At 40.4% G+C, this 26,832-nt stretch overlaps 1 long non-coding RNA gene across 1 annotated transcript in view; it reads right to left on the bottom strand.

Annotated features, from left to right (window-relative positions):
• Positions 1–836: 836 nt before the first annotated feature.
• LOC308621423 overlaps positions 837–26,832 on the bottom strand; it is an 80,149-nt gene continuing 54,153 nt past the window's right edge. The window contains exons 2-3 of the long non-coding RNA XR_014016453.1: positions 2,033–2,100; positions 837–926 (exon numbers count right to left, since the gene is read on the bottom strand). This is a non-coding gene — a long non-coding RNA (uncharacterized lncRNA). The remainder of the gene's footprint in view (positions 927–2,032; positions 2,101–26,832) is intronic.

The raw sequence follows: 26,832 nt of genomic DNA, 5'->3' as shown, positions 1-26,832 counted from the left end.
CAGCCATAGAGTGACTTTCCTCCATTTAAATAGCAGCCGGCTTCCCTCCTATGGCTCCATCCCTGTTGCCAAGGTTCTCTAAATGCTAATGAGGAGATAGAGAACACTCTGTGATCTTGTAAAGTGCTCACCCAGCAATTTGGCAAAAACAGAGTGTAAACATCATGCCTGGATACCTGCATTTGTTGGTCAAGGATCAATACAGAAATGACCACCACAGAGGCTGTGTTTGCCACCACAAAAAGAAACAGAATATTCAAATGTTTTTCTAGAAGTTTCAGATGTGTTGAACATAATACTAGGAAAACCAATATACTTATATCGATGATTATTTGTGGCAATAAACAAGGACAGGGGATTGAAATTATAATTCTCACAAACTTAAGCATATTATATAAAGACATAACTTGGTTCTATGGAAAATATTTGAGATAGGAATACGTGAACGGATCCAAATGATGTGAATAATAGCATCTGGATGCTCAGTTAGCAAATAAGGGAATCAGCAATACTATGTTTGACAGCTGCTGTGGTTTCCTGGATAGGAAAATCAACTTGGAATTGAGAAGTCTCTGTTTGATTCAATAAATGTTCATTGAGAGCATTCCCAGCTTCATCACAAATACAATGAGTGAACATTATAAAGTCATACCTAATCCCTAAAGTCTTCAGTGAAAGGATCCAGGCTGAATAGGTTTCTTAAGGCTCTGAGTCATCAGCAGTATTTATAAGAAGTATGCAAGATAATCAACCAACAGATTATTCACTTGAAAGCTAGAACAGAATTGTGTGATGACTTCTTTGAAAACTCACCTGCAAATTTTAGATATACCTCAAGTGTCGCAGAATCTCAGAGCTGGAAGCATCCTCAAGAGGTCACAAAATGAAGTAACACTTGACATATAGCCATATATAAGTAAATCCACCTAGACAGAACAATTAGGAAATCATAAGGGACCCGAAACTGCGCAGAAATCAAGATGAGATGATTCCCAGAAGGAAGCAACAAAGATAAAATGCTGAGCTAGGATTACAAAATCAAAGTTAACCTCAAAACCATCAGAGAAATATGTCCTCTTGGGAATGCTTGTAATTTCAATTCAGCATAACTTCTTTTGAATTTTTATTCATTAATGTCAAGCCTGGTTTTAAACTTAATGGCTAAGGGTCAAGTTCAGACACAAGAAGCATAGGCGTGCAAGTAGATACAACCTGACGTGTTTATCTTTTCAGCGCACACTTTCTGCTGCAGGCGTGTGCCAGATGTAGCAGCAGCTGTAGGAAGTTGTTTATCTACCCTCTTGACCTTTGTGAAGTGTTAGGAGATGGTAAAAATCATGTTTTTAAATTATAGGCGTCTCCTTTTAAACCAGCGTCTTCTTAGCATCAGTCAAAACACATCAATAAAGGCATAAGAAGGTCAAGAAGATACGATTGCATCCCAATGATATCTGTAAAAACATACTTCTGCAATGATTTACAATGCAACAAGGGCTCTCTGCTTATTTCCAAATTCAGTTCATTTATTCAACATTCAGTAAATATTTATTGCACTCCTACTGTCTGCCAGGCACAATTAAAAACTGCAAATCAAATGAATTCTAATACCTGTAATATTTGTGTCTTGCCTGAGTTTTTACAAATGTCATCTGTGCTTTGCAAATTTATCCTTTAAAATTTTCAAAATCTATTCATATTCCAAGGATGAAAGATGCCTCAAAATCTTTAGGTGTACTTATTAAGAAAACAGTATTGGGGGGCGGGGGCAGTTCACAGCCAAATGTAAAGATGTCAGAGGCAAATGCCACATCCTTCTTACAGAGAAGAGCGCTTTGGCCAAGCTTCAGGGCCACACAGCTTCTGTACTGATGGGTCACCACTCAGGTCTGGAGGGATTACACTAAATGCAAGTGGGACTGATCTATCAACCTAATCACTCATGAGAAAAAAATAACAATGTCATTAGCTAAGTTTCCAAAACAACCTAGTTCCTGCTTGAAAGTCAATCCCTCAGAAGCATGCTAAGACTTACTTTTGTTATGACATTTGGATGAAGTCACAAAAGTTCCTTTGGTCTTTCTCTGTCAACGTCAACGTCCTCTGGGGAAACCAGTGTGGTGATATCAAAAAACAAAAGGAAACAAATCAGAGTCTCCAAAGAGAAAGACGCAAACAATAATTATTTTTAAGAAACCCAGTTAGGTTTTCATTTTGGCCAAGGAATAATTAGAAAATATACTGCTTTCCCCAAAAGGTCAGCTTACAACCAAAATCAAAATGTATTCTCATACTTCTTTCAATCACGGCTATTTATTTGCCAGAATTCTCCTAACCCAATAAAATATTTGTGAACATGGACATTCACATTAAACTATATTTAGACATATTTAGTATGTGTATATAATTTAATTATATAGGTACAGATAAATTCTTTGGGACTCTAAGTTAGAGAACTGACACAAAATTTTATTTGTCTTTGAGATGTGTACACATACGTGTGTCTATGCATGGCTGCGTGTGTGTGTTGGCAAGGATTGCCAGATATGGCCCTTGCCTTCAAGGAGCTCTTAATCTAGTAGTTGCATGTTGAAGCTGGTTCACTTGACATGATTTTCTCTGACAATCTTTGTTTATACAGTAAAAGGCCATTCGTTCACTGAGCAGTGATAGGGTGTAAGATTTTGACTTTTCATCTTTCACAGTGGGCTGTCTTGTTTTCCATTCAGTTAGCCTTAAACTGAAATCAGCCTTAAAACTCTCTGAGACTCAACTTTTTGCTATCACTTCAACTTGCCTTAGAGAGATGACATAAGTCTTTCAAAACAACAATTTTTAAGCACTCTGTGGCAATGACAACCTGTTGGACTGAATTTCCAGTTGCGCAAATCGTAGCTGCTCCATCTGAGGGAATGACTGTGGTAGAACTAAAAGAAACATGAAATAAATTCTGAAAATATTTTCAGATGTCAAAGAATGAGACTATCATTCGATCATTCAATAAATATGGCCTAGATATCTACTTGGTGCTAGTTGTTGCACCAGAAAATTGCTTCCAAATGTCCTCTTCACTCACTTCAGAGCCACAGTAAATCATGATGACCAAGTCTTGGCCGTGGTCATAGAAAAACAGCCCAAATTGCTGTCCTATGAATTTTTTCTTAGGATTCCTATGAGTGTGTTGATGGGGACAATGTTGAGTGTTACTGAAGGCAAAAAATATGTGTATGACTGGAGTGATATATAGACTATTCATATGGTGTGATTTATATAAATATGGTGTGATTTTAGAAAAAAGTTAATGGTCCCTATGACACCAAAAGCACAGACAACAAAAGAAGAAAATAAATAAACAGGACTATATCAAAAGTCCAAACATCTGTGCCAAAAGACACAATCAACAGAGCGAAAAGTCAAACCATGGAACAGAAGAAAATACCTGCAAATCATAGATCTGATAAGAGGTTATTATCTGGAATATACAAATAAATCCTACAACTCAACAACAAAAAACAAACAACCCAATTAAAAAATGGGCAAAGAATTTGAATAGACATTTCTCCAAAGGTGATGTACAAATGGCCAATAAGCATACGAAAAGATGCTCAGCCTCACTAACCATTAGAGAAATAGAAATCAAAACCACAATGAGATACCACTTTATACCCATTAGGATGGCTATCAAATAAACAGAAAATAACAAGTGTTGAAAAGGATATGGAGAAATTGGAATCTTTGTGCACCACTGATGGGAATGTAAAGTGGTCCATCCCTTACAGAAAATAATATGGTAGTTTTTCCAAAAAATGAAAAATAGAACTATCGTATGATCCAGCAATTCTACTTCTGGGTATATATTCAAAAGAATTGAGAGCAGGGTCTCAAATATTTTTATACCCACAACCATAGCAGCATTATGCACAATAGCCAAAATGTAGAAGCAACCCAAATGTCCATCAATGAATGAATGGATAAATAAAATGTGGTATATACATACAATAGAATAGTATTTAGCCTGAAAAAGGAAGAAAATTCTGACCGATGTTATAACATGGATGAACCTTGAGGACATTATGCCAAGTGAAATACACTAGTCACAAAAAACAAATACCATATGATTCTACTTATGTGAGGTATCTAGAGTCATAGAGACAGAAAGCAGAATGGTGGTCTTCAGGAGCTGCGGGGTAGAGAGAAAAGGCAAGTTGTTGTTTAATGGGTATAGAGTTTCAGATCAGCAAGAATAAAGGAGTTCTGGAGATCTGTTTCACAATAATGTGAATATACTGAACACTACTGAACTGTACACTTAAAATGTTAAGACGGTAAATTTTATGCTACATGTATTTTATCACAATTCAAAATAATGATAATAAGTGAATGATCCCAATGCAATTTTAGAAAGTTGATTTCTTTAAACAAATACTGTTCTCAATGTTTTTAAAATCTGCTATGTATCAACTGGAGTCAACAGAGGGCCATCAACCCAAAGGGAATATGGAGTCCTAAATCTAAGACAAAGTCAGCAAGCATCTCTCCTCACAATTGATAATAGTAAAAATACCACAGGACAGAAGGGATCTGGGAACAACTGATAATTGAATTATTCAGGGTCCACCAGAGAAGCAAAACCAATAGGATACATAAAGAGAGATTTACTTTAAGGAGATGGCTCACAACTGGCTCATAATTGTGAGGCTGGCAGGTCCAGAATCTATAGGGCAGGCTGCAGGCAGGAAATTCTGGCAAGAGTTGATGTTGTAGTCTTGAGTCCAAAGGCCAGAAACTTGGGCAGGGTTTCTATGTTACAGTCTCAAGGCAGAATTCCTTCCTCTTTAGGGGACCTCCATCTTTGGCTTTAAGACCTTTGACAGATTAGACGAGGCCCACCCCATCACAGAGGACAATCTGCTTATTCAACTGCTACTGATATAAAATGTTAATCTCACTTAAGAAGAATAATCTCATTTAAATGTTAATCAGTTAAAACTTAATGTTCACCTCATCTAACAAACACTGTCACAGCAACATCTACACTGGTACTGGACCAAACAACGGGTACTGTAACCTAGCTAAGCTCACAAATAAAATTAACCAACACAGTTATGACAGAGATTTTCTTTTAAATGAACCTATCTGCATTTGTATAAGGGAAGTTTTAATTCCAAGTAGTGAACTTGGGAAATTATACACTATTTCACTGATGCTTTCTTTGTTCTCTTTTGCTAAGTCTCTGTACAAGGCAGAGCCAAACCCAAGCAAAAAAAGAAAATTAATCTCTTTGCTTATAGTAATTTTTAAAAATAGCCAAAATGCTATTATTCAGTTTATTGAATTATTCCGTTAAAATAACTTTGTTCCAAAGAAGTTGGGACCATTTTTAAAAATCAAATTCACGGGCTTCCCTGGTGGCGCAGTGGTTGAGAGTCCGCCTGCCGATGCAGGGGACACGGGTTCGTGCCCCTATCCCGGAAGATCCCACATGCCGCGCAGCGGCTGGGCCCGCGAGCCATGGCCGCGGAGCCTGTGTGTCCGGAGCCTGTGCTCCGCAACGGGAGAGGCCACAGCAGTGAGAGGCCCGCATACAGCAAAAAAAAAAAAAAAAAAAAAAATCAAATTCACTTTCAAAGTTGAAAATTTACCACCCTTGAGAATTTTTAAAAGCATGTGTCACTAGAAACCACTGCACAGGTGGCATTTAAAAAACTGATTCAAATATCAGCATCACTGGATTTAGTGTAGCGCTCCCAAAGGTAAAATCTTCCAAAAGCTGCCCTCACTCTTCCAGATGTATAAGCTCTGGTCATTTATACTTAAACCTTTGAGCTAAATTGTAACTATGAAGTTGCAGTATTGGGAATTGTGATGTGCAAGAATATCATAATAACAAATATAAAAGATCTCAATCACCCTGTTCATGATAGGGAAAACTATCTATAGGAATGTGATTAAACAAATGATAGTACAAACTTAAACTGGATAGAATACTGTGTAGCTGTCTAGAATGGGATAGGCAGGGACAGGGAATGTACAGTCTCTATTCAGGCAGTGAAACTTCTAAGATTTATATGCAACTTTTGCATGCATGTTCACTTTTCTAGGGCAAGAGAGCCTAACTCTGAATCAATGTGTTATAATCCCCCAAAAAAGTTAGGAAACAGTGTAGCAGAAGAATATTTAATGCAATGGTAAAATGTTCAAGTTATATTGCTAAGTGAAAAGGCAAAATATTAAAGAGCTCATACAGTGAGCTCATACAGTACTTAAAACATTTTGATGTATGCTTTATAAGTAATAATGGAAAAATATACACCAAAATGTTAGTAGGAATAATCTCTGAGTAGTGGGATTACGTATAATTTTTGTTGTTATTGTCTTATTTTGTTTTGCTGTTGGCTTGTCTGTATTTTCTCAATTTTCTACAATGATATGTATTGCTTTTATAAAGAAGAAAAAGTAAAAATTTAAGTTGGAAATGGAAAGTTGGAGAATGATTTGTCAGTATGTCATCAACACAGATCAGACTACATGAGTTCTAATCCTAGTCAACTGATCCTTGTTGATATTAATAGTAGCTGTAATAATAATAAAGTAGCAATTATAATGATAATAATAACAAACCATTTTATAACAACCTCTGTAAATGATCCCCCTGTTACTTGATTGGGCCTGGTATGTGTATAAATATAAATCAATTTGCTGGCATTTGGGTTTATAAATTAGTTTAGTGTGAATGTAGTTGACACAAATCAATCTCCCTTGGTCAGTTCATCCATGTGTAGGAAGAAAATCAAATTTCTGAACTTGCAAAATTAAAATACCCATATAGTTGTACCTGTGATTCTCTTGTGATCCCTCAAGTTTGAAAAAGGTATAAGATACAGAAAATAATGGCAGTCTCTCTCAAAAGAATCAGATTCATGAATAGATTAACTCCATTGCTTTTTTTTTTTAGTTTCTGCTTTATAACAAAGTGAATCAGTCATACATATACATCTGTTCCCACATCCCTTCCCTCCTGCGTCTCCCTCCCTCCCACCCTCCCCATCCCACCCCTCCAGGTGGTCACAAAGCACCGAGCTGATCTCCCTGTGCTATGCGGCTGCTTCCCACAATCTATCTACCTTACGTTTGGTACTGTATATATGTCCATGCCTCTCTTTCGCTTTGTCACAGCTTACCCTTCCCCCTCCCCATATCCTCAAGTCCACTCTCAGGTAGGTCTGTGTCTTTCTTCCTGTTTTACCCCTAGGTTCTTCATGACAGTTTTTCTTCTTAAATTCCATATATATGTGTTAGCATATGGTATTTCTCTTTCTCTTTCTGACTTACTTCACTCTGTATGACAGACTCTAGGTCTATCCACCTCATTACAAATAGCTCAGTTTCGTTTCTTTTTATGGCTGAGTAATATTCCATTGTATATATGTGCCACATCTTCTTTATCCATTCATCCGATGATGGACACTTAGGTTGTTTCCATCTCTGGGCTATTGTGAATAGAGCTGCTATGAACATTTTGGTACATGTCTCTTTTTGAATTATGGTTTTCTCAGGGTATATGCCTAGTAGTGGGATTGCTGGGTCATATGGCAGTTCTATTTTTAGTTTTTTAAGGAACCTCCATACTGTTCTCCATAGTGGCTGTACCAATTCACATTCCCACCAGCAGTGCAAGAGTGTTCCCTTTTCTCCACACCCTCTCCAGCATTTATTGTTTCTAGATTTCTTGATGATGGCCATTCTGACTGGTGTGAGATGATATGTCATTGTAGTTTTGATTTGCATTTCTCTAATGATTAATGATGTTGAGCATTCTTTCATGTGTTTGTTGGCAGTCTGTATATCTTCTTTGGAGAAATGCCTATTTAAGTCTTCTGCCCATTTTTGGATTGGGTTGTTTGTTTTTTTGCTATTGAGCTGCACGAGCTGCTTATAAATTTTGGAGATTAATCCTTTGTCAGTGGCTTCATTTGCAAATATGTTCTCCCATTCTGAGGGTTGTCTTTTGGTCTTGTTTATGGTTTCCTTTGCTGTGCAAAAGCTTTGAAGTTTCATTAGGTCCCATTTCCATTACTCTAGGAGGTGGGTCCAAAAGGATCTTGCTGTGATTTATGTCATAGAGTGTTCTGCCTATGTTTTCCTCTAAGAGTTTGATAGTTTCTGGCCTTACATTTAGGTCTTTAATCCATTTTGAGCTTATTTTTGTGTATGGTGTCAGGGAATGATCTAATCTCATACTTTCACATGTCTCTGTCCACTTTTCCCAGCACCACTTATTGAAGAGGCTGTCCTTTCTCCACTGTACATTCCTGCCTCCTTTATCAAAGATAAGGTGACCATATGTGCGTGGGTTTATCTCTGGGCTTTCTATCCTGTTCCATTGATCTATCTTTCTGTTTTTGTGCCAGTACCACACTGTCTTGATTACTGTAGCTTTGTAGTATAGTCTGAAGTCAGGGAGCCTGATTCCTCCAGCTCCGTTTTTCGTTCTCAAGATTGCTTTGGCTATTTGGGATCTTTTGTATTTCCATACAAATTTTGAAATTTTTTGTTCTAGTTCTGTGAAAAATGCCATTGGTAGTTTGATAGGGATTGCATTGAATCTGTAGATTGCTTTGGGTAGTAGAGTCATTTTCACAATATTGATTCTTCCAATCCAGGAGCATGGTATATCTCTCCATCTATTTGTATCATCTTTAATTTCTTTCATCAGTGTCTTATAATTTTCTGCATACAGGTCTTTTATCTCCTTAGGTAGGTTTATTCCTAGGTATTTTATTCTTTTTGTTGCAATGGTAAATGGGAGGGTTTTCTTGATTTCACTTTCAGATTTTTCATCATTAGTGTACAGGAATGCCAGAGATTTCTGGGCATTAATTTTGTATCCTGCTACTTTACCAAATTCAGTGATTAGCTCTAGTAGTTTTCTGGTAGCATCTTTGGGATTCTCTATGTATAGTATCATGTCATCTGCAAACAGTGACAACTTTACTTCTTCTTTTCCAATTTGGATTCCTTTTATTTCCTTTTCTTCTCTGATTGCTGTGGCTAAAACTTCCAAAACTAAGTTGAATAAGAGTGGTGAGAGTGGGCAGCCTTGTCTTGTTCCTGATCTTAGTGGAAACGGTTTCAGTTTTTCACCATTGAGGATGATGTTGGCTGTGGTTTTGTCATATATGGCCTTTATTATGTTGAGGAAAGTTCCCTCTATGCCTACTTTCTGCAGGGTTTTTATCATAAATGGGTGTTGAATTTTGTCGAAAGCTTTCTCTGCATCTATTGAGATGATCATATGGTTTTTCTCCTTCAACTTGTTTATATGGTGTATCACATTGATTGATTTGCGTATATTGAAGAATCCTTGCATTCCTGGGATAAACCCCACTTGATCATGGTGTATGATCCTTTTAATGTGCTGTTGGATTCTGTTTGCTAGTATTTTGTTGAGGATTTTTGCATCTATGTTCATCAGTGATATTGGCCTGTAGTTTTCTTTCTTTGTGACATCCTTGTCTGGTTTTGGTATCAAGGTGATGGTAGCCTCATAGAATGAGTTTGGGAGTACTCCTCCCTCTGCTATATTTTGGAAGAGTTTGAGAAGGATAGGTGTTAGCTCTTCTCTAAATGTTTGATAGAATTCACCTGTGAAGCCATCTGGTCCTGGGCTTTTGTTTGTTGGAAGATTTTTAATCACAGTTTCAATTTCAGTGCTTGTGATTGGCCTATTCATATTTTCTATTTCTCCCTGATTCAGTCTCGGAAGGTTGTGCATTCCTAAGAATTTGTCCATTTCTTCCAGGTTGTCCATTTTATTGGCATAGAGTTTCTTGTAGTAATCTCTCATGATCTTTTGTATTTCTGCAGTCAGTTGTTACTTCTCCTTTTTCATTTCTAATTCTATTGATTTGTGTCTTCTCCCTTTTTTCTTGATGAGTCTGGCTAACGGTTTATCAATTTTGTTTATCTTCTCAAAGAACCAGCTTTTAGTTTTATTGATCTTTGCTATCGTTTCCTTCATTTCTTTTTCATTTATTTCTGATCTGATCTTTATGATTTCTTTCCTTCTGCTAACTTTGGGGGTTTTTTGTTCTTCTTTCTCTAATTGCATTTGGTGCAGGGTCAGGTTGTTTACTCGAGATGTTCCCTGTTTCTTAAGGTAGGATTGTATTGCTATAAACTTCCCCCTCAGAACTGCTTTTGCTGCGCCCCATAGGTTTTGGGTCGTCGTGTCTCCATTGTCATTTGTTTCTAGGTATTTTTTGATTTCCTCTTTGATTTCTTCAGTGATCACTTCGTTAGTAAGTAGTGTATTATTTAGCCTCCATGTGTTTGTATTTTTTACAGATCTTTTCCTGTAATTGATGTCTAGTCTTATAGCATTGTGGTCGGCAAAGATACTTGATACAATTTCAATTTTCTTAAATTTACCAAGGCTTGATTTGTGACCCAAGATATGATCTATCCTGGAGAATGTTCCATGAGCACTTGAGAAAAATGTGTATTCTGTTGTTTTTGGATGGAATGTCCTAGAAATATCAATTAAGTCCATCTTGTTTAATGTATCATTTAAAGCTTGTGTTTCCTTATTTATTTTCATTTTGGATGATCTGTCCATTGGTGAAAGTGGGGTGTTAAAGTCCCCTACTATGAATGTGTTACTGTCGATTTCCCCTTTTATGGCTGTTAGTATTTGCCTTATGTATTGAGGTGCTCCTATGTTGGGTGCATAAATATTTACAATTGTTATATCTTCTTCTTGGATCGATCCCTTTATCATTATGTAGTGTCCTTCTTTGTCTCTTCTAATAGTCTTTATTTTAAAGTCTATTTTGTCTGATATAAGAATTGCTACTCCAGGTTTCTTTTGATTTCCATTTGCATGGAATATCTTTTTCCATCCCCTTACTTTCAATCTGTATGTGTCTATAGGGCTGAAGTGGGTCTCTTGTAGACAGAATATATATGGGTCTTGTTTTTGTATCCATTCAGCCAGTCTATGTCTTTTGGTGGGAGCATTTAATCCATTTACATTTAAGGTAATTATTGATATGTATGTTCCTATTCCCATTTCCTTAATTGCTTTGGGTTCGTTATTGTAGGTATATTCCTTCTGTTGTGTTTCTTGCCTAGAGAAGTTCCTTTTGCATTTGTTGTAAAGCTGGTTTGGTGGTTCTGAACTCTCTCAGCTTTTGCTTGTCTGTAAAGGTTTTAATTTCTCTATCAAATCTGAATGAGATCCTTGCTGGGTAGAGTAATCTTGGTTGCAGGTTTCTGTCCTTCATCGCTTTAAGTGTGTCCTGCCACTCCCTTCTGGCTTGTAGAGTTTCTGCTGAGAGATCAGCTGTTATCCTGACGGGAATTCCCTTGTGTGTTATTTGTTGTTTTTCCCTTGCTGCTTTTAATATGATTTCTTTGTGTTTAAGTTTTGACAGTTTGATTAATATGTGTCTTGGCGTATTTCTCCTTGGATTTATCCTGTATGGGACTCTCTGTGCCTCCTGGACTTGATTAACTATTTCCTTTCCTATATTAGGGAACTTTTCAACTATAATCTCTTCAAATATTTTCTCAGTCCCTTTCTTTTTCTCTTCTTCTTCTGGAACCCCTATAATTCGAATGTTGGTGCGTTTAATGTTGTCCCAGAGGTCTCTGAGACTCTCCTCTGTTCTTTTCAGTCTTTTTTCTTTATTTTGCTCTGCAGCAGTTATTTCCACTATTTTATCTTCCACCTCACTTATCCGTTCTTCTGCCTCAGTTATTCTGCTATTGATCCCATCTAGAGTATTTTTTGTTTCATTTACTGTGTTTTTTTTTTTTTTTTTTTTTTTTTTTTTTTGCGGTACGCGGGCTTCTCACTGTTGTGGCCTCTCCCGTTGCGGAGCACAGGCTCCGGACGCGCATGCTCAGCGGCCATGGCTCACGGGCCCAGCCGCTCCACGGCATGTGGGATCCTCCCAGACCGGGACACGAACCCGCGTCCCCTGCATCGGCAGGCAGACTCCCAACCACTGCGCCACCAGGGAAGCCCCTATTTACTGTGTTTTTAATCGATGCTTGATTCATCTTTAGTTCTTGTAGGTCCTTGTGAACTGTTTCTTGCATTTTGTCTATTCTATTTCCAAGATTTTGGATCTTGGAAATAGAATCTTGGATCATCTTTACAATCATTATTCTGAATTCTTTTTCAGGTAGACTGCCTATTACCTCTTCATTTGTTAGGTCTGGTAGGTTTTTATCTTGCTCCTTCACCTGTTGTGTGTTTTTCTGTCTTCTCATTTTGCTTATCTTACTGTGTTTGGGGTCTCCTTTTTGCAGGCTGCAGATTCGTAGTTCCCGTTGTTTTTGGTGTCTGTCCCCAGTGGCTAAGGTTGTTTCAATAGGTTGTGTAGGCTTCCTGGTGGGGGGGGGGGACTAGTGCCTGTGTTCTGGTGGTTGAGGCTCGATGTTGTCTTTCTGGTGGACAGGTCCACGTCTGGTGGTGTGTTTTGGGGTGCCTGTGGCCTTATTATGTTTTTAGGCAGCCTCTCTGCTAATGGGTGGGGTTGTGTTCCTGTCTTGCTAGTTGCTTGGCATAGGGTGACCCGCACTGTAGCTTGCTGGTTGTTGACTGAAGCTGGGTGCTGGTGTTGAGATGGAGATCTCTGGGAGATTTTCTCCGCTTGATATTATGTGTAGCTGGGAGGTCTCTTGTGGACCCGTGTCCTGATATTGGCTCTCCCACTTCAGAGGCAGAGCACTGACTCCTGGCTGCAGCACCAAGAGCCTTTCATCTGCTATATATCAGGCATTGTCCGTGACACTTGAGATCCAACAGCAATCCAAAGAGACAATGACGCTCCCCCAAGTGGCCTGGTATTCTCTCCAGGGTCTGAAGCTCCGGAGTAAGGTTGGAGATCGCCGCTAGCCTGCTGGCCTGTAAGCCGGGGCTCCCAGCCTTCGCTTTGCCTCGCCTCGCCTCGCCTCCCCCGGACTGTGTAGCTTAAACCCTTAACTCCATTTTTAAACTGTGTATCTCTTTCTAACTTTTTCTTAAAATGTTGGTATTATCACCTATCTGCTAGCAAATATTAGCAGCTAACAAAACAAATGATAAAATGGCAAATAAATATTAATAAACAATACCTAGTTCAATAGCTCATTGTTATTTTTTCACAGACAATAATGTTTTAGGTTCTGCATCAGTTTGGGACCTCCAGGAAATGGGACTTCCAGGAAACAGAAACATAACAGATTTACTGGGGGAAATGTTTATGAAGGACAAAGGGGAGTGGGGGCAGGAGTAGCCCAAGAGCGACTCAGACCGTGTTTCTAGAGAGGGAGGGAAGGAGGACATGGTCCAAGAGCCTCAGACTGCAGTGACCTTTGTGAAGGTCTCAGCCAGACTTGTGGGCGCCTCAGAGAGACTACTGCCCATTAAGAAGTTTCACATTGAACAAAAATAGCCCAGCTCTAGTACCTCCATTATGCCCAGCCATTAGCTGGGGAAAACGTGGCCTCAGGGTGAAGGCCAGAGCAGACCCCAAAGGTGCAAGAGCTGACGGCTCACCGTTTCTCTGCAGCAGGCTCTCTCTCGAAGGGAGAGCTGAGTGTCATATTTAGGTCGTTGCCACAGGTTGATTTGTTTTATAATCATACATGTAGGTTTATGTTTTGCTACTGAAATTGTTCTTTGTTCTTGTGTTGGAATTAAATATACCATTCTGCCCCCATGTCCCAAAAAAGAGCATGATATTTCCTAATTGAAGTCTACAACAACTATGATTTCCAGGTGTGTTACCACTTTAACAATTTTCAGACTCTATTCTGATTTCAAGTCAGAAGATTTGGACTCAAATCCTAGCTTCATCACTTTCTACCTATAATGTCTTGAGCAAGACACCTGACCTTGCTGAACCTCAGTTTCCTTATCTCTAAGGTGGGAATATCCATGCCTTACTCCAGAGGATTGTTTTAAAGACTAAATATAATAACATATGTGAAACCCCCTGGCACAGAGAAAGTGCTCAATAAATGTTTGTTTTTAGAATGGAAAACAACAGCACTAACCGGTACTATTGCATGTAGCTTGTCAACATTACCTTACTTTACCTGGACAAGTTACCTAACTCTTACAAGCCTCAGTTTCCTCATCTATAAAATAGAATAATAGTTCTCCCTATGGCACTGAGTTACTGAAATGATTAGATGAAATAATGTAAAGAGAGGATTTATCACATTACCTGACACACAAGAAGTCCTCAGCAAATGGGATTAGTAAATAATTAGGATTACTTACTATCAGTAATTCATTTTCATTTTGAAGTTCAGAAAAATTCGATTTATTATATTATAAATTACATGACAATCTTAGTCTCATGGGAACTAATAATGTCTCAATTGTTATTCTCAGACTTGACATTTCCTTTGAAGTAAGTGCACACAAGTACCCCTACTGTCGGCCCTTGGTATCTGTGGGTTTCATGGATTGACTGAATCCACAGATCAGAGGGCTGACTGTATTAACTGTATGACACTATTTTATATGTAAGGGACCTGAACATCTGAGGATTCTGGTATCCACAGGGACCCCTGGAACCAATCCCCCACAGATACTGAGGGACACTGTACTTGCCAAAGATGACCCAGTGCTGTAAGATAATAACTAGACAGAGATAACAAGCAGCCTTCCTTTCTTGATCATCTGTTTTCAAATTCACTCCTCTGACAGAAAGACATGCTTGGCTTTTTCCACATAGATTTTGACATCTGTTAGTCATGGATTGTTATTATTACCATTAAAAATAATAACAACAATGATATATTTTTTTACCTGAAAGCCTCAATTTCTTTTAGGTATTTTTCTCTAGTTTTGGAGCTTCAGCTGGACGTTTAAAACATAAATTGGATCTATTTTTCCTTCTGTTCATCTATCAATTTTCCCCTGCCAGTTTATCACTTGAAACTTCAGAGAGTTAGGGACAGGGGAATATTGGGGGATAGGGGACAGAATGGTTTAAAATAAAGACTATAGAAACATATATTCTATAATCACTTGAAAGTAGGATGAGGATAGAACAGGAAATAGCAATGGAAGCTTCCAAAGCCAGAACTACAAACTTTCACGTTAACCACTGAGTCCTGGAAAATGAAAGATGGTTATAGATAAGTCATGTTTTTTTCCATGTATTTCACAGATTGACAGTTCCAGACTTCACATGGCTAGTAGACCAGACGAGGCTAGTCTCTAGACTCCAGGGGGGAAGCCTTTCTTTCAAAATTGGAAAAAAACAAAAAACAAAAACAAAGGAAATCTCATTATGTTCAGTCTTTAAGCTCTTGGGTAAAATTGTCAATAAAACATGCTTGTTCCTGATAAGGAAATCAATTTGATTAAAAGTGCACTAAGACCATAAGTTTTTCCCTCCTAGAGCCAGTAAGCCATCACCCCTTAGTGAGTAATGATTTTCCACACTAATCAACAGAGCTTAAATACAGCAACTAACTCAGACATAAGCCTTTTATTAAATTAGTTATTGATTCAAAAATCTATTACTCAAAATCTAGATTTTCAAATTTTTATTCCAAGTGTATAATTTTCCACCATCACACACACCAAGAATTCAGAAATATGGGTCACCGTTGACAAACATGCAACAGAATTATACCATTACAAAGCATAGATAATTTTTCATGAAGTAAGAGTCAGGACTCGTCTTTCATTCCACACCACAGTCTATGAAATGCAATTACCTGGCCCTCTGTCTCAGATAGATAATAAGAATGTGGGCTTTGTCTCCAGACATAAAAAAGAAAAAGAAGCAGCTAGAACTACAGAGGTTGATGCAAGTTTAAAAACACAAGCACAACTCGTGATAGAAGTCGACTTGATGAGCAGAAGAAGCCACAGTTGGTTTGAGTGACTGCCAGATGTGTATCATTCCTTCATTCTATTATCAGACATTTATGGTATGCCAACTGTATGCCAAGCTCATGTGGAGCCGGACAGTGTTAACCACAGTGCAGAGTTTCAGGCAACCCCCAAAAACTATCATTCAAGTAACCAGTGTGCTGCTGATAACTAGTTTGATTCATGGTAACTGGTCCCTGGGATTTTTCTGCTGTAAAGTGTCAAAAAATAGGTCACTGTCCCCCCAGCCCCCCCATATCTCAGATGATAAAATTTACTTCAAGATTTCTGTGGTTTAGATTTCTTTCAGGTACAAATTGAAGATCTAAACCAGATGTTTTTCTATCAAGGACAAAGAAACAAAGCTAAATGAAATATAGCAATCTTTCTCCTTATCTATCTCACCCCTACATGCAGATTCCTAGTGTGCATAAAATTCCCAACATAAGTCACTTGACCCTCTCTTCTAAGTCATGTCCTGACTGTAAAGAAAAAAAAAAAAAAAGAGCAAATCTAGTGAGAGGTAGGAGGTAGGTTAGGTACAGAGCACACCACTCAGAGAGCTAAGGATTCAATGCAATTTTGTTGTTGAAGCTTGGCATCTACAGTACAGGCATGGGAGGAGGTAGGATTCCTGGTGGTCATGGTGCACCCCCAGGTCCCAGCATGAACATAATTACAGGAGCTGTAAAGTCACAGGAAAACGCTTGCTATTCTGGAAAGCCTCGCTCATCTTGGCATTTCAACAAACCCTAGTATATGTTTGCTTCCCTTTTATGGAAACAGCATAATGCTCTTAGCCACAAGTCATTAAGAGACCACAGAGGACAATTTTAGTGTCAGTTTTCATTTTCATCCCAATGACCCTCATTCTTGTCATCTTTATACATCAATTACCCACTCAATTCCTTCTGCCCGTCAGATCAGGAAAAGCAATTCCCTGGAGGAAACTGAAGGGAAAGCAAAACTGATAGGGCATTTGAAGAAGAGATGAGATCAAAATGGGTGAAGAGAAGGTTCATATTCCCTCAACCCAAGAAATAATCAGGTCAACTCAGAAAATCCGCCCTTCGGTTAAAATCTGTGGCAAAAATAGTACAAGGCAGCTTTGCCACAAAGTTTGCATGACTGGCTTCCAGGGGACCTGGTAGGTTAGGACTGGTAGAAAAAAGACTAAGATAAAAATAAAGAAAAATGTAATTAATGACTGTGTTTAGAAGAAATTTTCCATAAAACCACTAATTTCAATAATTATTTAGTCCGTGCTTAGTAAAAGCCAGGTACCACATTAAGTCCTTTACACAGATCGTCACATTTAATTCTCACAGAAATCCTATGAGGAATGTACTATTATTGTCTCCATTTTACAGATGAGCACACTGATATACACAGAAGGGAAGGAACTTGCACGAGGTCAAGACGCTAATAAGTTCCAGATTCTAACTCCCAAGCTCCAATGGTCAACTCGAGCCTAGGAGTCTGGCCTCTCCCCAGAGGAATTGTTCCAGTTATCTTCTGCTATGTAATAAACCACCTTAAACATAACAGCTTAAAACTCTATAATTTATTCTTCTCTCTCATTGTTCTGTGGGTTAAGTGAGCTCAGTGAGGCAGTCTTTGCTTAAAGTCTCTCATATAGTTACAGTCGTATGTGATGGTTGGGCCAGAAGTTATCTGACTGCATTGGCCATTTAAATGATGGAGCTGGGCTGCATATCCAAGATGGTGCACTCACATGGCTGCCAGGTGATGCTGGCTGTCAGCTGGGAGGCCAGGGAGGGCTATTGGCAGAGCACCAATACATGACCATACACGTAACTTAGGTCTTTCATGGCAGGTGGGTTCCAACAGGGAGAGTTCTGAAAAGGGAGCATCCTAAGAACAAGGATTCCAGAAAAACCAAGCAGAGGTTGCAAAGTTTCTTATGATCTAGTCTCAGAAGTTCTGAAGCATCATTTCCACCAAATTCTATTGGTCAACAGTGAGTACAAGGCAGAGCCAGATTCAAGGGGAGAATACTACAAAGGATATGAATTCTAAGAGCTGTTGGGTTGATCTTTGGAGACTCACTACTATTGTCATATCTGTGAAGCACAAATCTTTATGTTGCCCTCTTGGGAAGAAGCAAAAGAAGGGAGTCTGGCCCCCATGAGGCTCTGGGAATGGGGACGTTCTTACAAAGATGTTAAGCCAACTACATTACTAAGAAGCAGACACGAAAACAATAACAAGAAAAGCAAACACCAATTATAGACACAAATTTTAAATCACACAAATAATGAACTCCTCAGTATCTTCCCCAAAGCACTGCCATAAGGATAGTCTTCTGAAGGCCTCATATGTTTTGTGGAATACATGTAATTTCGTCTTTTTTAACTTATCCTCCCTTTACGTATCCTACTGACTTAGAGGCATTATGGTGTGAGTAAAAAGGTAGGCTTTAGAATCAAACAGCCCTGAATTCAAATTCAGACTCTTACCAGTACTCTGAGTCCTTAGGTAAGACTTAACCCCTCTGACATTCTGTTTCCTCATCTAAATAACAGGAATAATAATATCTGCATCTATAGCTGAGTATACGCATATCTCTCTACGTCACTGATACACACAGTCATTGTATAATTCAGATCCTTTTCTCTAAAGCTCACAATTACCAAATAGAAAAAAATCTGAATTACATTTATATCTCATTTTATAAATTAAAAAAACAAAGAGGAATTAAATTACTTATTAAGAACTTCAGGAGCTCAGCAGCCTCAAAACTCTAGCCCCTAGGGATCTTCCCTGGTCCACTTTGCTCAGTAACGGGGCCTCTGCCCGGCAACGTATCTAGGAACACATGGTCCTAATAGTTCTATACCTAGACAGGAAGATCATATGAGGCAGGATAGAAGGAGAGAAAAGTCATAGCACAAAGATTATTTTCATTAGTAATGAAAATAATTAAGTACCTGTCTCAGAGTAGACATATAATAACACCGGTTGGGTGGATGGGTGGGTAGATGGATGCACAGACAGTTGGAAGGGTTTTAGTTGTAAATGTTTTTCCTCCTGTGGTGTCAGAAGATGGAATCTCACTTCCACCTCAGGAAGCTCCCAGCCATTCCATACTCCTTAAGCAGAGAGAGCAGCAGACCATCTCTTTCTTCCCCGCAAATGGTCTCTCTACCTCGATTTGTTCTCTTGACACATATTTTCTTCTTTCCTTCTCCACCTGCCATAGAATATTTAAAAGAAGAGACCAACAGCCAACGGAGATAATTGTGGGCTCTTAGGCTATGGAGGGGGAGCTTTCCTTTCCTCTTTGTTTACTTCTGAGAATGTGGTCCTATCCTCCAGTTTCTACATCTGGCATCAGGCCTAGTGTCAAAACTCTGGAACTTTTCCCCTAGCAGGCTGTTCTTATATCAGAAGACGTTGAGTAGGACTTTTCCTGTTGCCCTGGAATAGGGACAGGGTTCATGGCCGAGGACAAAAAAGGACCTAAATACACCACCCGTTAAAGTGAGCTGACAAAGGGCTTTCTGAAAATCGCCAGAACTACTAATTTTCTACTACCATTACCAACATCACCCCAACCTCCCCACCCCCTGCATGCACAGAACCTTTTTCAAGGTAATCTAAAAGAAAGAGAGGGGATACAGAGTTGGAATTGAGGTCTACCAACCTCATGGGTTCTTGGGGAGAAACATTTTTAGACTATACTGGAGAGGTGTGCTTCCTCATAAAGCCAAGAGATGGGCAGGTTGCAAGATAATCACGTTTAGAGACTGAGGGTATATGAAAAAGGGGAAGCTGGCACCTCACCCTTACAATCTTAAGTCCCATACTGGGATTGCCATCCAAGTAGAGTGTTGTAAGGTGTCTCCTGGGAGAGCTTGATGTACCTGACATGCTTCCCCTAGAGTTTGGAGACATCCATGAAAGTAGAGCTTGGTGTCTCACGCTCTTCTGGAGATTTATGAAGGCAAAATCCTTGCTAGGAAGAAGATGGAGACAACCTATGAGAGGTTTCTCAAGCGTGCTCTAGAGGTTCCCACGGCTACTGCACAGGACATAGAGTTACAGGAGCATGGAGTTAGATGGAGGAGCAGAATTTGGGGGCTGCTCAAAGGGCTTTCAGGCGAAGGGAAGTGAACCCATTTACCCTAGGGCTACCCCTTCCCCTGAGAAAGTGCTGGAAGCATGGATCACTTTGCTGGGAGCAAAGGAAGACACAGCTACCCTCTCTAAGTTCATCCTCAACAATAGAAAGGTCCAAAAGAAGATGAACAACAGCCTTAGATTTTCAATCACAGCGTCTTTTACAGAGACTGACGCACAGAAGCAGAAAGATCCATATGAAGCCAGACCCAACCAGAAGACAAGCAAGGTTCCTTCCCACCCCTGACTCAGGCCCAGGAATCTAAGATCTTGTTCCTCCGTCTCTTCTCCTTGGCCCCAACCTAAGAAGGTTCCAGTGGTTCTCAACCAGGGCAGAATGGCTCCTGTAGGAGGTGTTTGGGAAAGTGTTGTATGTCATAAAGACTGAAGGGTGCTATGGGAATTTGTGTGGAGGTCAAGGGGGAAAGTGTTAAGTATTCTGAAACGTACAGAACAGTTCTATGCTACGAATTGTCCCACCCCCAAATGACAAGACGACTCCCTATAGAAAAACATACTGGTAGACCCAGGAAAGGGTCAGACTGTAGACTGTAGACTGTAGACTGTTTCTCCTCCATTGCCCCCCTACTCCTGCCTATCAGCCCCCTCTCTATTCCAAAGTGCTGGATTTGTGGGGAAGTGAAAAGACAGTTTATACACTCCTGCCCCAGATCTCTCAAGCCTCAGCTCAAACCCGTGTTTGGGACGAGGGAGGAGATTAGACTTAAACGGAGTCTGAGATTCTGAGATTGACACTTTAAACCACAATGGACTGAAATTTTTATTACCGAAAGAGAGCAGAGAGTTATGGAATCTGCCAAAGATGCTAAAGGGTGGGGAATGGGAATTCAGCTGAACACTTCAGAAATCAGTCACTAGAAGAAACACAAACACTTCATGTTTATACCCCACTTCGTTACAACTCCTCAGTTGCCTCCTCCATAAAGCGGGGTAGGGTCCTGGTTTTCAAACACGCAAAGGAAGGAAGGTCACAGAGAATGTTTCTGTCTGCCTCACTGACCACTGCAGATAAGCCATTGCTGCTCACCCCACTTGGAAGCATTACATCCTGTTTCCGCCACGGGATCTGGGTGGAGCCCAGGGGTTGCCATCTAGGGCTGTGGCAGTTGGATGGAAAGCACATCGGAAGCCTGGTAGGGGTGCCGGCCCACGGCACAGATGCTGCACTCCTGCTAAGGTAACAATGGGTAAGGAATAATCATGAGATGGGTTTTCCTCTCCCCCTGCCATGGCAGGTGCTTGATGTCAGAGCCCACTGCCAAATGACCCAAGAGGGAAATGCCCAGGTCAGGAGAGGCTGGGCTGGGATGAGGAGGCCTGGGGAGCATGTGCCTCTCATACACATCAGACATTGCTCTGTCAGGGCTGTCTCAGCTCGCACAAAATGTACGGCTCAAATCCCATCTTTCCTTAGGATTCTTCCTAACTCCCTTCCTCTCACTCCCTTTCATCCACATTTAGAGAAACAAATAATTGGAAAGTGCCCCTATTAATACCACATCAAAAATACCTCACCTAATAAAAAATACCAGTTGGTATAGACATTTTCAGGACAATTTAGCAATATCTATTAAATTTTAGTTGTGCTTACCCTCTGACCCAATGCTTCTTCTAGGTATTTATCCTGTGGGCGTGTCATTCTATATAGCTGTATTCCCTGTGCTTAGAGCCCTAGAACTCTACCAGGTATATATATGTTGAGCAGTGGATGCTCGATTAAAATGTGTTAAATATTAAACAAATGAACATACCATTAAAAAAAATTGGCAAGCAGAACAATACATAAGTTATGTTTCACCTAGGCTTATAAAAAGCACAAATTATATTTTCCCTGCTGTTTAAGAAAAAATGTTGTGAACTTTTTCAGTTCACAGCACATCATCAGAGGTACAGAAGTTGGCATGCTCTCTGAGCACCATTGTCTCTTACCTTATTCTATTGTGCCTCTTCTTCCCCATCACATCCTCACTCCCATTCCCTGCCCACTCTAATGTGTATAGTAAATCTTTGCATCTGTATGTATTCCTGAAAGGTAATGTTTTTACATATGTATTCTTATTTTTCATATTGCAAGTGATATTGCATAACTCTTATTCACTTTCTTCCCTTTTTCACTATGTTTTAAAGTTCAATCCATGTTAAACCATAGGTACATCTAGTTCATTGAATTGTGACTGCTATATAGTATATCTCCCATACTAGATGTCCACCTTGGTTTACTTACTCATTCTCATTGCAATAGACAGAGTCCCTTCCAACTGCCTACCACCACAAACGACTGCCAAAAAAAATAATTCTCCTATGCCGTCTCTATAGAGCTGTGCAAGAGTCTCTCTGGGGCCTATGACTAGAAAGGGAATCGTGTAGTAGAGAATATGTATGCTTCTCCGTTTCACTACGGAGCCATAGACTGGTTTTCAGAATGGCTGTGACAACTCACCTTCCCGTCAGAAGCACATAAAAGCTTATCTTTCCCCGTGTGAACCTGTCTGACCAACACTTGGAATTACCAAGCCTTGCGATTGTTTGTTCATTTTATCACTGTAAAGTGGTATCTCATTGCTCAATTTGCAGCTCTCATTTCAAGATGCATGTTCCTTTGTATGTGATCTGCTTTCTCTTTCTGGAAGATCTTAGAATTTTTTATCCTAGTCTCAGAGGAGCTTTACTTTCACTCTTTTTTTTCCTTTGGCCACGCCCTGCATGCTTTCGGGATCTTAGTTTCCTGACCAGGGATCGAACCCACGCCCTCGGCAGTGAAAGCACGGAGTCCTAACCTCTGGACCACCAGGGAATTCCCTTTTTTTTCTTTTTTTAATTTTCACTTTAATATATCTGATTGATGGGTGTCCTATTCTCAATGATCTTGAAGAGTGATAAGTGGCCGAGATTATCCACACATTTATTAACGGTGAACAGATAGATCTGAGAAGGCATTCATCTTCCATGCAAACTGCTTGCCTTATGTTGAAATTCCTTCTACAAGACCTTAGTCCAGCACTAACAGGGTCTCTGCTTGGTATGTCCAGTTGCCCACTCTGAGGGAATTCCTACCATAATGATGGACATTTCAGCTTTTTGCCCATCTTCCTTAGGTTGAGTTCAAATACTTGTCCCAGCGCAGCGGCTGGTACACAGTAGGTCTCAGTAAATAAGTGCTTCCTTCCCTTCCTATTTTTCTATCTTGGGTTACAAATCTTCTGTCTTGGGTTACAAATCCTTTACATATCTGAAAACAGCCACCATGTATCTCTTAGTGTTCTCTTCCTCCAGCTTAATATCTGCTGCCCACAATACACCTCGCGCATCAGATTTTTTAAACCACCAGCTTCCTATTGGTTCTTTTAGCAAACACACTGATTTGAAAGTCTCCTAGTATCACTTGAAATACGGTGACCTGGACCTCCAGGTAAATTCTAAACAGAACAAAGCACAGTAGGTCTATGACCTCCTACAATTCCCCTGTAATTCTATTCTGCCACGTAAGAACACTTTCCCTTCTTAGTAGCAGCAGCCGCCTGATGACTCGCTGAACTTGAGGTCAGCTCAATTCCCCAGGCCTTTTTCACATGAACGGTTGCTTATACCCATGGAATTTAGTTTGGGGACTGCTTAGATGGCTCAGAGTGCAAAATGGAATCAAAATCTGTGGCAAGTGTTCTCCTCCAATTTAATTAATTTAACATCTGACTTTTCTCCCTTCTTTCCTCCTTTCAGCTGCTGTATGGTTGATCAAACTATAGAACTAAATAGACCAGGGTTCAAATCCTGCCTCTGCCTCTTCCTAATCCTGTAGCCTTCGAAAAATGCTTTATTCTCTCTGAATTTTTGTTGCTTTGATTGCCTTGGAAATAATAACCTTTACTTCATAGTAGTGTGAAGTGCTATAAAAGTTAAATGAGATCTAATATTATAAAACATCAGACACATAGAAGCCCCTCAGCATTCTAGTTTCCTTCTTCACACTCCTTGCCTTTCCTGCCTGGATCTCAAAAGGGAAGAGAAAGCACCCAATTCCTCCCAGATAGTCTCGACTCCTGATTCCCACAACAAAACATACCCATCTGCTTTCATACTCCCTCAACTCTGTGCACTCTGGTACAAAACATATTAACTGACCCCAGAGGATGCAGGAAGAAGTCCCAGTGGATCGAGGTGTTCCTCTTCCAGGTGACATTTGCAGCTTCACAGAAGTTTCCCAGATTCTCAATGCCTTAATGCTTTTAGGATCAAAGTCAGAGTGTTAGGGTACAAAGTCAGGCAGACGGGATTCTTCCCAACATCATTGGTTTGATGTTGGCACAGTGTGGCCGTGATATGGCTCAGTGGGAGACGGCAGAGATGGGGGCAGCAGACTGAAGAGCCACACTGGGCCAGTGGCCACCACAGATGTGAGGAGCTCTGTGGGGCTCTCCCATCAGCTACTACTGCACAGGCCTCTGGCCACATGTTTGCAATCACACATGAGGTTGCCCTGCACATTATCAGAAACTCTTGAGGGGGAGATGGAGGTCTGCAGCAAATTGTTTCTGCAGTCCTTGACACTCCCTTCAGCCCACCAGATTCTGTACAGTTCCGTGCAACGCCAGATTCCAACTCAAGCTCCTATTAAAGCATCCCCAGCTTTTCTGCTCAGGGATTTTCTCCAAAACCAAGGAAGATGACTGAGCCTGCATGTAGCCATAGCCCAGAAGAGAAAGAGAAATAACACCTCCCAAAGCAACCCTCAACAGTTGGGGCCCCAGGGTCAGTGGATAAATGCCCCAGCTTCCTGCCCATTAAAAAATTATTCTGAGGTGCTTTCTACAAATTTCTTCAGAGCCCCAGTTGCCCACAGCAGCAATCAGCTCAATAAAATACCTGTACTAGATTTTCTTCCTTTCCTGTCTCATCCTCCCTACTTCCTCACTGTGCTTCCTGGGATCATCTCTCCCAAACTACCTGTACCATGGTTTGTGTCTCACTCTGCCATTGGAGCTACTCAACCGAGGTCTTACATCAGCTAGAGCAGGGGTCCCCAACCCCCACCCCCCCGGCCGCGGACCGGTAGCAGTCCACGGTCTGTTAGGAACCGGACTGCCCATTAGGAGGTGAGCGGCGGGCAAGCGGGCAAAGCTTCATCTGCCACTTCCCATCGCTCCCCATCGCTCGCATTACCTCCTGAACCATCCCTCTCTGCCCCCTCCCCCCCGCCCCCATCAGTGGAAAAATTGTCTTCCACGAAACCGGTCCCTGGTGCCAAAAAGGTTGGGGACCGCTGAGCTAGAGAAATGGTGACTTTTTTGTTCCTGATAATATGATGCCACTTTGTCTTCAGACTGCTGTGGCCTGAAAGATATAGAAACTTCTTAAATGGTATACTTGGTTATTCTGTAACCTCCCTTCTACTGCCAACAGAATTAACTGTTCTTCCTTCTGCGATCTTCATCATCTTGTATGTGCTTTTATTACTCCCTTTCAACACTGCAACACACAGTTACTTGTTAAACATCTGTCTCCTTCTAGATCTAGAAACACTAGATCTATATCTGAAAAACTATATCTGATTCCAGTTTGTACCTCTAGTGCCTAAGCCAGCACCTGGTATATAGTATGTGTTCAACAAGTGTTGGTGAATTAATAAACTCCAAAAGATAGTGAGCTTCCAGTTCAAGACAATAGGCTAAGAAAAGTTATTTCCTCTCCTTTCTGGACTCCATTAAAATGAAAAGAAAAAAGTATTAAAATGATATAAGCTCGCAATAACCAAAGAACACTGCAAAGATCATGAGCACTCAAGAGAGTTCAGCAAAAGTCTAGAAGATGGAAAATACACGGAAGTCTGGTGATTGAAGAAGGAGAGAAAAGAAGCCACAGTTTGGGATTTATGCTACAGGTGGGGTGGGAGCAACCCACCCAGCAGAGCTCCAAGGAGACTCTGGATTTAAAGAAGGCAGGTACCAGGATGATGGAAGTGAGAAGTGCCACTAAAAACAGCTATGACTAAAGATCTATATAGAGAACAATTCACACATCCCCACTCTTTTCCTGCCCCTTCACAAAGAACTGCCCATAGCTAAACCCAGGCAAAAATCAGAACGTTCTTCTTCAAGGAAATCGGACAAACTGTCCCGGGAGAATTAAGTTGACTAGCTCAAGCATTAGTGCTCCAAAATAAAGGCCTCCCAGAGCTGGCATTTACTCTCCACCCCTGTACTGGCTAGCTCCCTAGGGACTTGCTAGAGCAAAGCATGACAGTCAAAAAGCCATACTGATATAAAAGGAGCCTTTCTGTCTCCAAATTTGAGAAAAGTCTGTACCATGACAGAAAAATATTACGACAGACAGAGGGAAAAAAGAGAGGGGGAGGGAGAGAAAGAAAGAGAAGGAGGGAGGGAGGGAAAGAGGGAGAAAGCGGGTAGGGGAAGAGGAGGAGAGAAAACTCAAGAGCTAATAAAAGAGACCTTTTGTTTGTTTGTTTGTTTTTGCAGTATGCGGGCCTCTCACTGTTGTGGCCTCTCACTGTTGTGGCCTCTCCCGTTGCGGAGCACAGGCTCCGGACGCGCAGTCTCAGCAGCCATGGCTCACGAGCCCAGCCGCTCCGGGGCATGTGGGATCTTCCCGGACCGGGGCACGAACCCATGTCCCCCGCATCGGCAGGCGGACTCTCAACCACTGCGCCACCAGGGAAGCCCCGAAGAGACCTTTTTTTAAACGTTGGCACCTTTTCAGATTTTAGAAGAGACTGTATCTTTATAAAAAGAACAAGATGCTATTTTTCAAAGTATAACTAAAGAATTAGT

This window comes from Mesoplodon bidens (assembly GCF_964165515.1).
Source record: "Mesoplodon bidens genome assembly, chromosome: 1".
Lineage (NCBI taxonomy): Eukaryota > Metazoa > Chordata > Mammalia > Artiodactyla > Ziphiidae > Mesoplodon > Mesoplodon bidens.
This window is presented reverse-complemented; position numbering and strand designations above follow the sequence as displayed.